The sequence below is a fragment of the Callithrix jacchus genome, chromosome 11 (assembly GCF_049354715.1).
Source record: "Callithrix jacchus isolate 240 chromosome 11, calJac240_pri, whole genome shotgun sequence".
NCBI lineage: Eukaryota > Metazoa > Chordata > Mammalia > Primates > Cebidae > Callithrix > Callithrix jacchus.
Window position 1 is genome coordinate 53,279,054 of NC_133512.1, and position 16,514 is coordinate 53,295,567.

Consider the following 16,514-nt stretch of genomic DNA (forward strand, 5'->3'; position numbering starts at 1 on the left):
ACTCTAATAGTCTTTTATTTATACAAAAACCATTTCTAAGCAAAATTATGCAAGTGACACGTTTCCTACTTGCTGCTATTCAAACCTCCTTTTATCAGTGCTACTCTATTTTGAGGGAGTCTCAACTTCTAGGAGCCCAATGCCCTCACAGAATCTTGTACATTTTACATAATTAGTTTTGAAGATTTTCTAATCCTTACTGCAGACTCTGAGCATTTGCCACTATTGCCTCTTCATCATCACAACTTATTTTTCCCATCTTATATTCTTCCTCAGCATTATAAAACCAATCTGAAAACGTTGTGTATGTGGTCATGGTATCAGCAGGTTACTATTTAACGTGATATTTCCTGGGTGGTGCGTGTCTTTCATTAGGAGCAGCTACTTCAGCCCTCCTGGCAAAATGGCAGGAGAATATTGGCTCTTCCAAGATCACTTCATATGGTACCATGTTGGCAGCTGCCTATTTTATCTGTGCATAAATCCTGCCCTGATAACACACACTGAGATGTTTCTCATCTGCGCTCCTAAAGTGGATAAGAAACTGGGTTCAGATGGTGAACTAGGAGACTCAGGCAAATTGCTCCCTCTCTCTCTGCCTTAGGTTCTTCAACTATAAATTGAAAAAGTGGGGAAGGCAGTGCCCCAGATTTTCTAATATTTTCTGCACCTAAAAGAGTAATGAATCTGGGATTCACTGGAATATGCTTCATATAAAATAAACCAAGTTAAAAGGGAAATCCTTAAAAGATGCTGCTGTTTTTCTCACACTTACCATCAGACTCTTTGTGATAATAGAGTAAGAGCCAAAAGGCATAATATATATATTTGTGTATTATATAAGCTTTATGAAAGCAACAAAGTGATTTTTGAAGAATGACCAGCCAGGCGCAGTGGCTCACGTGGATAATCCTAACACTTGGGGAGGCTGAAGCAGGCTGATCACTTCAGCCCAGCAATTTGAGACCAGCCTGGGCAACATGGCAAAACCCCATCTCTACAAAAAATTCTTCAAAAAATTAGCTGGGTGTAGTGACACGTGCCTGTGGCCCCAAATACTCAGGAGGCTGAGGTGAGAGGATTGCTTGAGTATGGAAGGTTGAGCCTCCATGAGCTGAGATCATGCCACTGCACTCCAGCCTGGGTGAGATCCTGTATCAAAACAGAAAAAAAAAGAATGACCAAACTCATCCTCCAAAGAGAACCAAAGAATACAAATTTTACTGGACTATAAAGTATATATTCCACATTACTATTTTTATTTCCTCCACTTTCAGGATCTTGTGGCACCTAGAATGAGTCTTCAAGCCACTTATTCTTTGTGATAACACATTTCTGCTGTAGATCACAACATACCTACCCTGAGCTGAGTCTTTGTCCTTATCAGGATGATCATCTTCAATGTGAGAAACAAAGATCTAAATTTCCATTTGTGTGTGTGTGTGTGTGTGTAGGAATTATTTCCTTGTTGATATTCTTTCTACACACAAAAGCACAAATATCGTGAAACTCTCTATTAAATGACATAAAGTATGCCTGTTGCAAGATGAGATTGTAATGCTATCATTCAATCAGTTTGTGCCCTGCACAGCGGAGGCACCCGTACACAGATATGTTAATCAGGGCAAGGGTAAACTGCTGCATCAAAGAGGAACCCCCACAACCAAAGCTTATAGACTTAAATAAACAAATAAATTGACTTCTTGATCATGTCCCAGCCTGAGATACATGTCGCCAGTTGATACATCTGCTGCATGGTGACCATTTAGAAACCCAAGGTAAAGGTGGCTCACCTATCTTCAATATCTACTCCCCGAGTAACAACCTATATTCCACATATGAGCTTAAAAACAGACCACAAACTGGTAATTTTATCACTTGGTAATTTAAAATATGATCCACAAATCCTCTTACCTCTTCACCCTATAAATTTGCCTCTCTTTTTAAAAAATCATGGCATGGTGACTACTTTTATATATGTAGTAGGTGAACTGTTAATAAAATATAATATAATTCTCATTTTTTAAGGTTCTGTTGAAGGCATAAATGAATCTGAAGATTTCCTTGTACTGTATATATGATTCTTCTGTCCATTGACAGATGTCGAGGATTGATAGTAAAGCTCTACCTTTTTTAACATCTTATTTGCAATTGTGTTGATACACCAATATCAGGCTGTTCTTTCAACAGCAGTGACTAAACTTCAAAATACAAAGGAATGTGTTCTTTTGTGTTCTGTTTTTGTTGACACTGGATTTTTGTTCTGAACAAAAATAAAAAACTTTCTTTTTTTTTTGTTAAGTAGTGACTTTGACCAAAAAGAAAACATAAAAAGACAACAATGGGTTGGCATAAGCAGGGAGACGGTGGTGACTTTTTATTTTTGTAGTGCACTATGAAAGACAGTTTTCTAAAAAGTTTGAAGGCTGCTAAGAATGAAATCCTTTTAAAGCTCTATGACTTTTTAAAAGATCTGACTTCAAGTATGATCAGCATTCATCTTCGAGGGATGAAAAGTAAGTCAGTTTACTCAGTAGCATATTTACCAGCCTAGAAGATAAAAAGGTATGCTATTCACATTCATAGAACCCAAGTTTGTTTTCTGCCATGGACAACCAAGATGTTTTATCAGTTCAAACTGTCACATGGTTTTGTCAAAGGGCTAGATCTCTTGGGCAAGGAGTCCCATAGCAGCTGAGCAAACACTCTGGGGTTATATGTAGTTCAAGACCACCATAAGGGTTGCTGGAGGAGGGTAGGCCAGCTACTCTGTGGGATCTGAGGGAGTGGCTTCTGAAAATTAGATGGTCTCAGGGGCCACATAAGCCTGACTGTGCATACCCACCTTCAGTCTGGTCATAGATCCCCGCTAGGGTGCCGAGGAGCCTGGAACAGCAAGGTCTCACAACCCCCCACCCCCAATTAGGTTAACCCTGGGATCCCTTGCCATGCCCCTGTCAGACAGCCAAGACACAGACACTCAACACTTGGCCCTACCTCCCAGAGAACTGCTTCTCAAGCCTCCCATGGCTGTCCCATGGTAGTTTTGGCCCAAATCATTTCCTGCTACATTTCCTTTCTCCATTGCTGTGTAGAAAAGTGTGATGGGGCATGAAAAATAGAACTGTAGCCAAATAACATGGTCTATTTGAAAGGAATGATCTGGTATCCTTCAATAAAAAATAATTGTGCTTGTAATATCAAATTTTTGGATGCAGACTTGCAAAAAACCTAAAAGACCATGGGATGGAGTGGTATAGATTACAGTGTGATAGAGAACAGAGACACGAGAGATCGAAAGTACCTGGGAAGAGAAAGTTCCTAATTAGAAGATGTGGTTCAAGTGTTCTTGAAGGCACTCGGTTATAGTCAAGGTCTGTCCATGACACAAAAGGGTGAGGTGAGGTTAATGATATGTATAATCTCTGTTTATATTGTCTATAAAATTAATTATACTAATTAATAGTTTGTTATATTAAGAATGGTTAGAAACCAGTCTCATATCTTGTAGTATATTCATTATTAACAGAAATATTTGTAAACTAAGGTTGCTACATATATGATTATATTATTAGCTCTAAATATCCTTGGCTAGTAATTCAATTAGGAAGCAGTCATTCTCTTCTCTAGCATGTGCACTCATGTACACACACATAGCACCCAAAGAATGACTAAAAAGAGTAAAGAAAAACAACTAAGAAAAAAGTAAGGCAGAATTGAACATCAAAACAGAATTACATCTGAAATGATGTGATTAGTGAAGCAGCCAAAGAAGGGCACTCAAATATCAAAGTAATACAAGAACAGAGACATTCGCCAAAGCTCCAAGCAGAGTAAGGGATCATTCCACTGTACAACTACAACAATATACACACAGCTAGTCTTCCTTTCTAGTCATAACAAAAATTACTTGAAACATATACAGAATGAAGGAAAGAATTCTGGTTTTGAATACTGAGAATTCAAGGAGAGTAAAGTTATTTCCTCCAAAGGCTGAAAATCATATATATATATATATATACTTACATATAAAAGATCATATATATATATGATCTTATACATATATATATATATTGTGAGTATATAAGTAAAAGTAAAATTTCTTTTATCTCTTTCATCTCAAGAGCCTCAAATAATTTAATCTTCTTGCAAGGATTTTTAAAAAGGGACTGTAAATGTTCACATTATTAAGCATGTATTTAATGGAGAACAAAGAATGAGAATAAAAATTTCAGCTGAGGCATTTTTGCCAAGAAAAGATCTCTGGAGTGAATTTTGTGATGGCTTGGGAAAACTAGAATAAGGTATGTTCTATGTAGATTAATGCTGTTTGGAAAGTTATAACTGGATTTTAAATCCATTTTATGATAGTGATAAGTCACTTCAAGTTTTTCCTTACATGGTGTTAATTAAGCTACATAAAATCAGGTTCATAAAATAAACTTTTCTTCTTTCACAGCAGAAGGATCTAGCAGTTATCACTTTAACCAAGTGATCCAATGTAGGATCCCCAGTAATGGAACAAATTGTCATGATATGACTCTTGATGTGATGGTATTGGAAGTATATATCATAATCTATATTGTATTCTCCCCAAAATGTTTAACCTAAATATTAGCACAAGAAAACAATCAAATCCAGGTTGTGGAACAGTCTCTAAAACAGTTTGCTCTAACCCTTCAAAAATGTTAATGCTATGAAAGACAAACAGGAGAGGGAACTATTCTAGATTAAAGGAAACTAAGAGACATGACAACCACATGCAATGTGATATGGGTTGGATGTTTGTTCCCTCCATATCTCATATTGAACTATAATCCCCCAAGTGAGAGGTGGGTCCTAATGGGAGATGTTGGCTCACGGGGCGAATCCCTCATTAATGCCTTAGTGCCATTCTCATGGTAATGAGTGAATTCTCTGAGTTAGTGTGAGATCTAGTTGTTTAAAAGAATATTGCACCGCTCATGCTCTCCCTCTCTCTCTCTCTCTCTCTCTCTCTCTCTCTCTCTCTCTCTCTCTCTCTCTCTCTCTCTCTCTCTCTCCTCTCTCTCTCTGTATGTGCTGGGTCTCTCTTTGCCTTCTGCCAGCATTGTAAGCTTCCTGAGCCCCTCACCAGAAGTAGTTGCTGACACTATACATTGTATATAACCTGCAGAACCACGAAACAATTCTAGTATATGTGTTTTCATTGTACTATTATTTCAACTTCTGAGTAGGTATGAGATTGTTTAAGGACACTGGGTTATTAAATAGTAAAAGATGACTATTTTTCTCTTTTTTGGGGGGAGGGGAGGGGAAGTTCCTGTGAAGACCAGAAAACCTGCTAGACAAATTCTGTAAGAACTGTAACTCTCTCTGTTTCTGGTAATAAGTGAAGAAGGGACAATACACTATCTCGATTTTGCAATTTCTACTATACCCTCACAGATCTAAGTGCTGAGCATCACCGGTTATAAAATAAAAGATAATCAGAGACTATATTCCTTTTAAAGAATACGCCATTACTATGAAGTAGTCTTGTCAAAAAATCAAGCCTAAAATTGACCAAAAACCTAGATTAGTCTTTTGCAAGCATCAGGATTAGGATAACCTAAGAGGCTTGTTAAATCAGATTGCTGGACTGCAAGTCCAGAGTTTCTGATTAAATAGGTTTAGGATAAAGTCCAATCATTTTCATTTCTAACAAGTGGGAGTGCTGAACCTACTCTTTAATCACCTTTTGAGAGCAAATTCAATAGATTAACCTGCTAATTTACAGAAACTGCAAAGGACAGAGTAACATGATAAATAATACCATGCGAATGCTGTCAACAAAACCAGACTGTGGGCAAGTCTAAAAGAAAACACATTCTGTGTGTCTTAAATAAATAAGTTGCAATTTAAATAATGATGAAAGGGGAGTACATATGTTAAAGAAGATTTAGGCTGGGCCCCATAGCTCATGCCTATAATTCCAGCACTTTGGGAGGCAAAGGCAAGTGGATTACTTGAGCTCAGGAGTTCAAGACCAGCATGGGCAACACAGTGAAACTCTGTCTCTACAAATAAATACAAAAAATTAGCAGGGTGTGATGGTGTGCACAGATCACCTGAGCACAGGAGGTCGAGGCTGCAGTGAACCCTGATCATGACACTACACCCCAACCTATGGGAAAGAGAGAGACTCTGTCTCAGAGAGAGAGAGAGAGAGAGAGAGAGGGAGGGAGGGAGACAGAGAAATTTAAAAGATATGCCAATCAATTGCAATATGTAAAATTCTAGATTCTTATTTTAAAAATATTTATTACATTTAAGAGAAAATTAGAAATTTGGAAGTAGACTGGATGAATTATTACTTTTATAGATGTGTTAGGTTTTTTTTTTTTTTTTAAAGAGACTTCTTCCAGCACTTTGGGAGGCCAAGGCAGGCAGATTGCTTGAGTCCAGGAGTTTTAGAGCTGCCTGGAAACACAGTGAAACTCTGTCTCTACAAAAAAACACAAAAATTAGCTGGGTGTGCTGGCACACACCTGTAGTCCCAGCTACTGGGGAGGCTGAGGCAGGAGAATCGCTTGAGTCTGGGAGGCAGAGGTTGCAGTGAGCTGGGATTGTGCCACTGCACTCCAGCCTCGACGAAAGAGTGAGAATCTGTCTCAGAAAACAACAACAAAAAAAATCCTTTTATGATGCCAGGCATGGTGGCTCACACTTGTAACCCCAGCACTTTGGGAGGCGAGGTGTGTGGATCACCTGAGGATGGGAGTTTGAGACCAGCCTGACCAACATAATGAAACCCTGTCTCTACTAAAAATGCAAAATCATCTGGGTGTGCTGATGTATGCCTGTAATCCCAGCTACTCGGGAGACTGAGGCAGGAGAATCACTTGAACCTGGGAGGTGGAAGTTGCAGTGAGCCAAGATGGCACCACTGCCCTCCAGCCTGGGCAACAAGAGCAAAACTCTATCTAAAAAAAAATCCTTTTTTGTTGGTTCCAGCATGTCTTCCAGTCATATTCAAAGTACACGTGATGATTTCTTCATTATTTTGACATTTAAGATGTCAAAATACTAAACTACCAAACACACACATAATCAATATAAGTTCTGTTTTAATCACAAGCAAAAATATAAAAAATAATTTAGTTTAATTGTAAAAATATCACATATCAAGAGTATATTATAATAATAGAACTTGGAGCCACGTGCATAATGTCATGAAAAATCTTGTCCAGCTCATGAAATAAAAATCCACAAACCTTGGGGGAAAAAAGAATATATTATCAATGTATAGCACAAAAATAGCAATGACCTGTGCATCCATCACCCAGCTTAAGAAATAGAATACTATCAGGACCCCAGAAGATTCTGAGGGCTCCATATAAATAACCTCCCCATCACTGCCCCTGGAAGTCTGATGAAATTTGAGCTAACCAGTTCTTTGCAGAACTACATCCTTTGGCTGCTTAACACTATAGTTTTATCTGTTTAGATACTTATCTGAATAAAATAATACATATGCATTTTTCTGTGTATTATTTATTGTTGCTGTTGTACAACCTTATATGTTTCAGATGTAGCCATGTAAATATATGCAGCAGTAATCCCTCTATATTTACTGCCATATAGTATTCATTTGAACAGATAGTTCAAGATTTATCCATTTTTGTGTTGATGGATGTTTCATCTCTTCTTTTCCATATTTTCAACCACCTTATTTGATTGAGCTATTACCTCCTTTACAAAGTTACAATAGAATAGTGATGGAGATCAGTTCTTCCTGACTTCAGTGGAACGTTTCCCATTAATCATGATGCTAGTTTTTGGACTGAAATATACATTTATATCATGGTAAAAAAGGTATCCATATATTGCTATTTAATTGAGTGTTTTTGTCAAAAATGATTGCTGAGTTTTGGCAGGTGTCTGTTCAGCATTTATGGAGATGATGGTGTGATTTTTCTCATTAGTTCTTCCAATTTAATAATTTTTAATATAGAAGTGTCATTGATTCATGAAATGAATTCCCCTTGCTAATGACACTTGAATCTTAAAATTTGTTCCTAGAACTTATTTAGGAATTTAGTATCAATATCTACAAGTCAAATTGATCTGTAGGTCTTTTCTTTAAAACAATATGTCAGAATTTGGAATCAATGTCATCTTCATGTCATAAATAATTTGGAATAGTACTTTTTTAAATACTGTGGGCTGTCTAAATAGCACTAATATTGTCTTCCCTTTAAAGACTTGGTATAACTTTCCATAGAAACAAGTGGGCCTAAAGCTTTTCTTTATTAATTTTCTCTATTTCTTCTAAGGAGGTCGTTTTGTTTAGATTTGTCTATGTCTTTTCTGATTTCAGTGTGGATATGTTATATTTTCTTAGATAAAAGTTATTGTTGTCCGTGAGTCATGGCTATACCTATGATCCCAACACTTTGTGAGGCCGAGGCAGGAGGATCACTTGAGCTAGGAGTTGGAGAAAAGCCTGGGCAGTGTACAAAACCTTGTCTCTACAGAAAATACAAAAATTAGCCAGACACAGAAGCTGGTGCCTGTGGTTCCAGCTACTTGGGAGACTGAGGTGGGAGGATCACTTGAGCCTGGGAGGTGGAGGGTGCAGTGAACCGAGATTGAGCCACTGCACTCCCAGCCTGGGTAACAGAGCCAGACTCTGTCTCAAAGAAAGAAAAAAAAAAGTTATTCTTTTCATTCAGATTTCCAAATATGTTTTCACGGAGCTGCATGAAGTTCTCATGATTCTTTTAATTTCCTGTTCCTGTCTTTATTTCCTTATTATTCTTCTTTTATTTGGGTTTTTTTGTTGCTGTTTTGATTAGCTGACTTAGTATTTTATCTATGTTATTGTTGTTTTAAGGAACTGTTTATATTTAGTTATTAGTATTACGTTTCCATGCTCTAAATCAGTAATTATTTTGTTATTTAATTCTTCCATTTGCTTTGCTTATTTTTTCTTTTTCATCCAGATGCTAAAACTTTATTAGTTTTTCACTCTTTGAATTCTAAGAAAATAATTAAAGCTATTGAATTTTCCTCTAAATGTTGCTTTAGTTCTATTCCATTTGTACGGATATTTACTATTCCCATTATTGTTCTTTTATAGAAGATCTATGATACTAGTTTGTGATTCCTTGTTAACCCAGTTGTTTAAAAAAGAACTTATATTTTTTCATGAATTAATTCGTAGTTTATAATCTTAGTCATTGTATTACACAATGTTGGTTGTATTATTTCTGCATTTTAGAATTTAATGAGTTTTTTTAACTGACCTAACATCACAGTTACTTTTTTATATACAATGAGAAAGCAACTAAAAATATATTTTTTATATTTTAAGAGTACAGATTTTGAGAAATATATATGTATCTTATCCTATTAACTATTTTCTTTTTAGTTCTTTATATCTTTATTTATGGTCCTTTTGACTTACATTGACTGCTTCTTCCCTTCTGAACACATGGCAGACATGTTCCTTCCAACCCCTTTTAGCTTAGAGATAGCTATATTAACTGTTTAGGATGATAAAATGTAAGCCAAAGTAACGTTCATCACTTCAGGTAGTAGCCTTTACAGGCTGATGCACAATTTATCATGTTCCCATTTGCTTGCCACAGTATCCAAAAGAGAACATTTCAAATAAAGGAGGATACATCAGCTTGCATACCTCAGTAAAGAAGACATTGAGAACAGGTCCCTACTGACTCATGACGGACATGTAGTATAAGCAAGAATTAAGTCTTTGTTAGTTTAAGCTACTGAGATATAGGAATGTGTTTCTTATTTAGCAGAATAAACATAACCTACTCTGCCCTATTATAGAAGTAGGGAGTGCAACAGTCTTCAAGTTAGATTGACTCAGCAGCCCAGTGATATTTCTCAGACTCAATTTTTCCACTATTCACTCTTGAGTCAAGCTTGATACTTATAACAAGAGGTGCAGCAGTTCCAGAACTCATATTCAGACAAGAAATAGCAAATTCAAGAAGAAAAAGATCTTTCCTCCAATTTTCTCTTAGAAGCAGGGAAACTCCTTGATGTATTCCAGCAGATAGCCCTTTATATATCATCAAGTAGAATTGTGTCACATGCCCATTTCTGAACCAAGCACTGGAAAAGGGGATGGAATTTTCATGATTGACTTAGATTAATGATCTAGGATGAAAGAGATGTTGGAGTGCTAACCACAGTGATTTCTGCCAATAGCAAATAATCCCTATGAGTATGTACACTCAAATGCAGGAGCTAATATATTTAAATATTTTAATCATAATAAGAAATATACCGTAGAAGCCAGGCATGGCCTGCACTTGTAGTCCCAGCAACTCAGGAGGCTAAATTAGAAGGATCACTTGAACCCAGGAGTTTGAGGCTACAGTGAGCCATGATAACACCACTGCCCTCCATCCTGGGCAACAGAGCAAGACTGTCTCAAAGAATAATAACAAAAATAAAAATAAATGCACAATATACAGATGTACAAGATATAGATGGGAAAACTACAAAATCCTGATGACAGAAATCAAAGAAGAACTAAATAAATGCAAAGATATTCCATGTTCATGGATGGGAAGACTTGGTATTATTAAAATATCAGTTGTTTCCACTTTGATCTACAGACTCTATACAATCTCAATTAAAATTATAGCGAGTTATTTTGTGGATATTAACAAACTAATTCTAAAGTTTATGTAGAGAGGCAAAAGACCAAATAGCCACAAAATTGAAAGACAGCGAAGTTGAAAAACTGACACTATCTGACTTCAATGCTTACTATAAAGCTATAGCAATCAAGAGAGTGTGGTATTGAAAAAAATAAAAGACAAAATGGAAAAGGATAAAGAGCCCAGAATAAAAACCCACACAAATATAGTCAACTGATCTTGGACAAAGGAGTAAAAGCAATGCAATGCGGAAAAGATAGTCTTTTAACAAATGGTGCTGGAACAGACATATACGTGAAAAAAAAATGAATCTACATACATCCCCCACAAGAATTAACTCCAAATGGATCACAGATCTAAACATAAAATGATAACCTAGGAGAAAATATCCTTGGATTTGTTGATGACTTTTTTGATGCCACACCAAAAGCGATTCATAAAAGAAAGAATAGAGAAGCTGAATTTTATTAAAATTTAAAAAATTTTTCCTTGCAAAGACACTGTCAAGAGAATGAAAAGACAAGTTATAGAGTAGGAGAAAATATTTGCAAAGACATATAGATAAAGGACTGTTATCTGAAACATACAAAGACCTCTTAAAATTCAGCTGTAATAACATAAACAACTGGATTAAAAAATGGGTCAAAGACCTTAACAGACCCTTCATCTCACCAAAGATGAAGTACAGATGGCAAATAAGAATATGAAAAGATTGTCCACATCATGTCATCAAGGAAATACAAACTATGACAACAATGAGATAACCCTACACACCTATTAGAATGGTCAGAATTCGAAACACTCATGACCAAATGCTGGTGAGGATGTGGAGCAACAGGAACTTGCATTCATTGCTGGTTAGAATGCAAGATGGTTAAGTCAGGCATGATGGCTCAGGCCTGTAATCCTAGCATTTTGGAAAGCTGATGTAGGCGAGTTGCCTGAGCTCAGGAGTTTGAGACCAGCCTGGGCAACATAGTGAAAACCCATCTCTGCTAAAATACAAAAAATTAGCCAGGCATGGCGGCATGCGCCTGTAGTCCCAGCTACTTAGGATGCTGAGGCAGGAGAATCTCTTGAACCCAGGAGGCAGAGTTTGCAGTGAGTCAAGATCATGTCACTGCACTTCAGCCTGGGCAACAAAGCAAGTCTACTCTCCAAACAAACAAACTAGAATACAAGATGCTTATAGCCACTTTGGAAGACAGGTTGGTGATTTGTTATAAAACTAAATATGCTATGGTTTTACCATATGATCCAACGATCACACTCAATGATATTTACCCAAGAAATTGATAACATATGTTCACACAAATCTGCACACCGATGTTTATAGAGGCTTTATTCATAATTGTAAAACTTGAAAGCAACCAAGATGCCCTTCAGTAGGTAAAAGAACAAATAAACTATGGTACATTTCGACAATGGAATATTATCCAATGCTAAAAGGAAATGAGCTATCGAGCCTTGAAAGACATGGAAGAAACTTAAATGCATATTACTGAGTGAAAGAAGTCAATCTGAAAAGGCTGCATACTATATAATTCCAACTATATGTCATTCTCAAGAATGCAAAACCATGAAGACAGTTAAAAGATGAGTGATTGTCATGAGCCAGGAGGATAGGGAGAGATGAACAGGTGTAGCACAGGATTTTTAGGACAGTGAAAATACTCTGTACAATGCAATAATGGTGGATACATGTCATTATTAATATGTGCAAACCCACAGAATATATAATATCAAGAATGAGCCCTGATGTGAACTATGGACTTTGGGTGATAATGATATTAATGTAGGCTTATCAGCTGTACAAATGTACCACTCTGGTGGGGGATATTTGTAATAGGGATTGTATGCATGTATGGGAGGCAGGGAGTAAATGGGAAATCTCTGTACTTTCCTCTCAATTTTGCTATGAATCTTAAACTGCTCAAAAAAAAATCTATTAAATAAAAATAATTTCTTTAAATGAGGCCACTATCACTATGGATACCTTGCATAGTGTTACAGAGATAATATATGCATTCAGGTATACACCATTTGTTTACAGATGGGAACATAGTGTTTGCACCTTTCTTTTTTTAACTTGGTAGAATATTAGAGATTATTTTGAAGCTACTTTTGCAGAAATTATAATTGAGGAAATTATGGCAGTAAGAGAAATCTGACATGGCTGACTCCATCTTGTCTCAAGCCTCACAGGTTAGCTGTCTTTGCTCATTGCTGGGCATAAGCCAACCTAACTTTGGGAGAAATTTACATTATAGTTTAAATACTAGCCCTTCTCTCAAACTAAACTGTGCTTGTAAAACTAACAGAAGGTCACTAAGTTAGCATGAGAGGGTCCTGAATTCTTACTCAGCACCAGCCATTATTTTGGAGGTTATAAGATTTGGAACTTCCCCAATGACTCTGGAAGATAGCGTCACTATTGTAGATCCTAAGATTGGCCTTTTGAGATGAAAACTGAAGTTGTAATTTTCAATTTTCAGGTTTTTGCATTTCTGACTTCTAGATAACCCCAGCTGTTTCTGCCAACCAGTCCTGTGGCTTCCACCCAGGAACTGACTCAGCACAAGATAACAGCTTCCACTCCCTATGTTTTCATTTCAGTGCCAACCAATCAGCACTCCCAACTCACTGGCTCCCTACCCACCAAATTATCCTTAAAAGCTCTGGTCCCCAGATTCTCTGGAGACTGATTTGCATAGTAATGAAGCTCTAGTCTCTCCTACTGCCCACCTGTATGAATTAACTCTTTCTCTATTGCAATTGCTCTGTCTTGATAAATAGGCTCTGTCTGGGCAGTAGGCAAGGAGACCCTGTTGGGGTTTTTTTTTTTATGTGTAAATGGAGCAGGGAATAGACAGATTAAATTAAGTTGCCTTCATACAAAACAATAAAATGCAAATGTGTACATTTAAATATACACATAAATGTTAATATAATGTTTAAATGAGCATCTATTTTTTCCACACTTATGTAATTATATCTGTAGGAGAAATTCTTAAAAGGGAAGAGTATGTTTCCATGAATTACGTATACCAATGATGTATAAGTCAGGCTTACCAACTTTGAGACATTATCCAGAGTATACATCCTCAAATAAATGGCTATCAGTATGAAGAGATAAAAGTTGAATGAACCTTGTCCTTGTATAAAAATACATCTCCATTTCTAATTTACCACCTTTTAGGGTGAGTTTAACCAGTTGACATTACCACATAATAATTTATTCACAATTTCCTAAGAATTGAATTAATTTTTAGGGTTTATAGATGTTTCATAGACTTTCAAATAGGAGAGCAAATGGCCGTTAAAAATAGCAGGAAGAAAAAACCATCAACAGGAATTTGTGAGCAAAAAGAGTAGTTTGAAAAATTATGCTTTCCAAATTTTCTCCTGTTTAGTTCAAGACCTATCTTATTCACAGTATCTTATCATGTGTCGAAATGTTTTATGGGTCCTTTGTGAAATACTGAAAGTTACTGAATATATGACTTATTTTTGTAAATCAAATGTTTCTTTAAAATTCAACAAATTTTCAATGAGGTTTAATTAGGCAGAGAAGTAGTTCAGAACTCATTTTAAAACTTGCATGATAATTAGGGAAGATCAAAGAGTATTCTTATACGCTAAACTGTAAACAACCAGCTGTTAATGATTTAACAAATTCCAAACATTATCTTACAGTGCAGAGAACTGAAGCTTATTTTTCAAAGGTGAGTGTAGATTAAGCTAATGGTTGACTCAATTCCTCTTCTCAACAAATAATTTCATCAGAAACTGCATCTATCACTGCAAGGGTCAAAATGCACGGAATTTTGGAGCTGTGAGAGACCTTAGGTATCTTCCTATCCAGCAGATGAGGAAACTGATTTGGCCAATGTCATATTTGGTTACCAACAATCTGAATGGGGACACAGTTTTCCTGACTCTCCATCTGAGCATTCGCTACTATGTATTGCTGTATCAGTATTAACCTATGTAAAAGCACTCACAACACCACCTGATAATTTTAGCATGGCGTATCATTTTTTTAAATTGACATTTTAAAAAACTATTTTATGTTGAGAATTCCTGTGATAAGGAATAGGGATACATCAATGGGGAAGAAAGTTTCTCTCATTCAGGAGTCCATTATTCTGGTAGGAAAATCATATTGCCATAATTAGAAAATGTTCCAGGGCAAGAATGAGACATTCTGCTAGGACTGATGAGCTTTTCTCCTTGGCTTGTTGAGAGTGGTGGCATGTCCCATATATGACATCGCTATCCTAAGTTTCATCACAATTGTCAATCTAAAGGAAAAAAAAAACCTGACCAGGTTCTGTGGGTCACACACGTAATCCCAACACTTTGGGAGCCCAAGGTGGGTGGACCACCTGAGGTCAGAAGTTCAAGACCAGACTGGCCAACATGGCAAAACCCAGTATCGATTTAAAATACAAAATAAGCCGGGCCTAGTGGCACATGTTTGTAATCACAGCTACTCAGGGGACTGAGGCAGAAGAATCGCTTGAACCCAGGTGGTGGGGGTTGCAGTGAGCCGAGATCGCCCCACTGCACTCCAGCTTAGGTGACAAGAACACGACTCTGTCCAAAAAAAACCTGAGGCAAAATGAATGTAAGTAGACAGTTTATTTGGGCCAAGTATTCAAATTGTCCTGAATGGACACTTTGATTAACAGCAGTTACAAGTGGGTTTTTAGAAGAAAAGAGACCAGATGTGGTAACTCATGTCTGTAATCCAAACACTTTGGGAGGCCGAGGCAGGAAGATCGCTTGAGTTCAGGAGTTAAAGACCAGCCTGGGCAACATGGCAAAACCCCATCTCTACTAAAAATATAAAAATTAGCTGGGCATTGGTGGTATACCTGTAGTCCCCGCTTCCAGAGGCTGAGGTGGGAGAACTACCTGAGCTTGGGAGGTGGAAGTTGCAGTGGCGCAGTTGCAGTGACCCCTGATGGTGCCACTGCACCCCAGCCTGGGTGACCAAGGGAGACCCTGTCTCAATATGAATAACTAACTAAATAAATAAATGCAAGCAAAAAAGAGGAAGTTCCTAAGTTGTTCACCAAGAATTTACATTAAAATAACATAAGTTATTGATGGGTTATACATTGTTTGTGATATTCTTTGTATCACAAATTCCAGGAACATAAAGATAATGGGTGATGCAGCTAGTCAGAAACAAAATGCCTTTAAATAGTTGCCCTGGACATAGGTTGGGACAGGAGCATGACTGAAGTTCCATACGCGGGTCTCTCTAGGCCTGATACATTTTGCTTACCTCACATGTCTCTCTCTGCTCTGAGCTGTTTTTCTTTGCTCTCATTTTAATTACAATGTTAATTTTTTACACTTGTGTTGCCCTTTATAAGTTTTGTTTTGTTTTGTTTTTTTGAGACGGAGTCTCTCTCTCTGTCGCCCAGGCTGAAGTGCAATGGTGTGATCTCGGCTTACTGCACCCTCTGCCTCCCAGGTTCAAGCAATCTCAAGCCTCAGCCTCTTTAGTAGCTGGGATTACAGGGGTGCACTACCATGCCCAGTTAATTTTTGTATTTTTAGTAGAGACAGGGTTTTACCATGTTGGTCAGGCTGGTCTCGAACACCTGACCTCGTGATCTGCCTGCCTCGGCATCCCAAAGTGCTGGGATTACAGGCATGAGCCACTGCACCTGGCCTATAGGTTTTTAAAACATGTATTATTACTGTATCTGATCCTTGCAGTAACTAGCGAGGCTGTATTATTGTCTCCATTTTCCAGTTCTGGAACCCATAGCTGGAAAGGGGTGACTTCCCCAATGCTTCACAGCCAGGAAGCTGTAGAACTGAAACTAGAACTCC

The 16,514-nt window shown here is 37.3% G+C and overlaps 1 non-coding gene across 1 annotated transcript; it reads right to left on the minus strand.

The window, feature by feature from the left end:
• Positions 1-5,291: 5,291 nt before the first annotated feature.
• LOC118143970 (U7 small nuclear RNA) lies at positions 5,292-5,354 on the minus strand. Its single transcript, XR_004728448.1, has one exon. It is a non-coding gene; the product is annotated as a U7 small nuclear RNA (small nuclear RNA).
• Between the last annotated feature and the right edge of the window lie 11,160 nt (positions 5,355-16,514).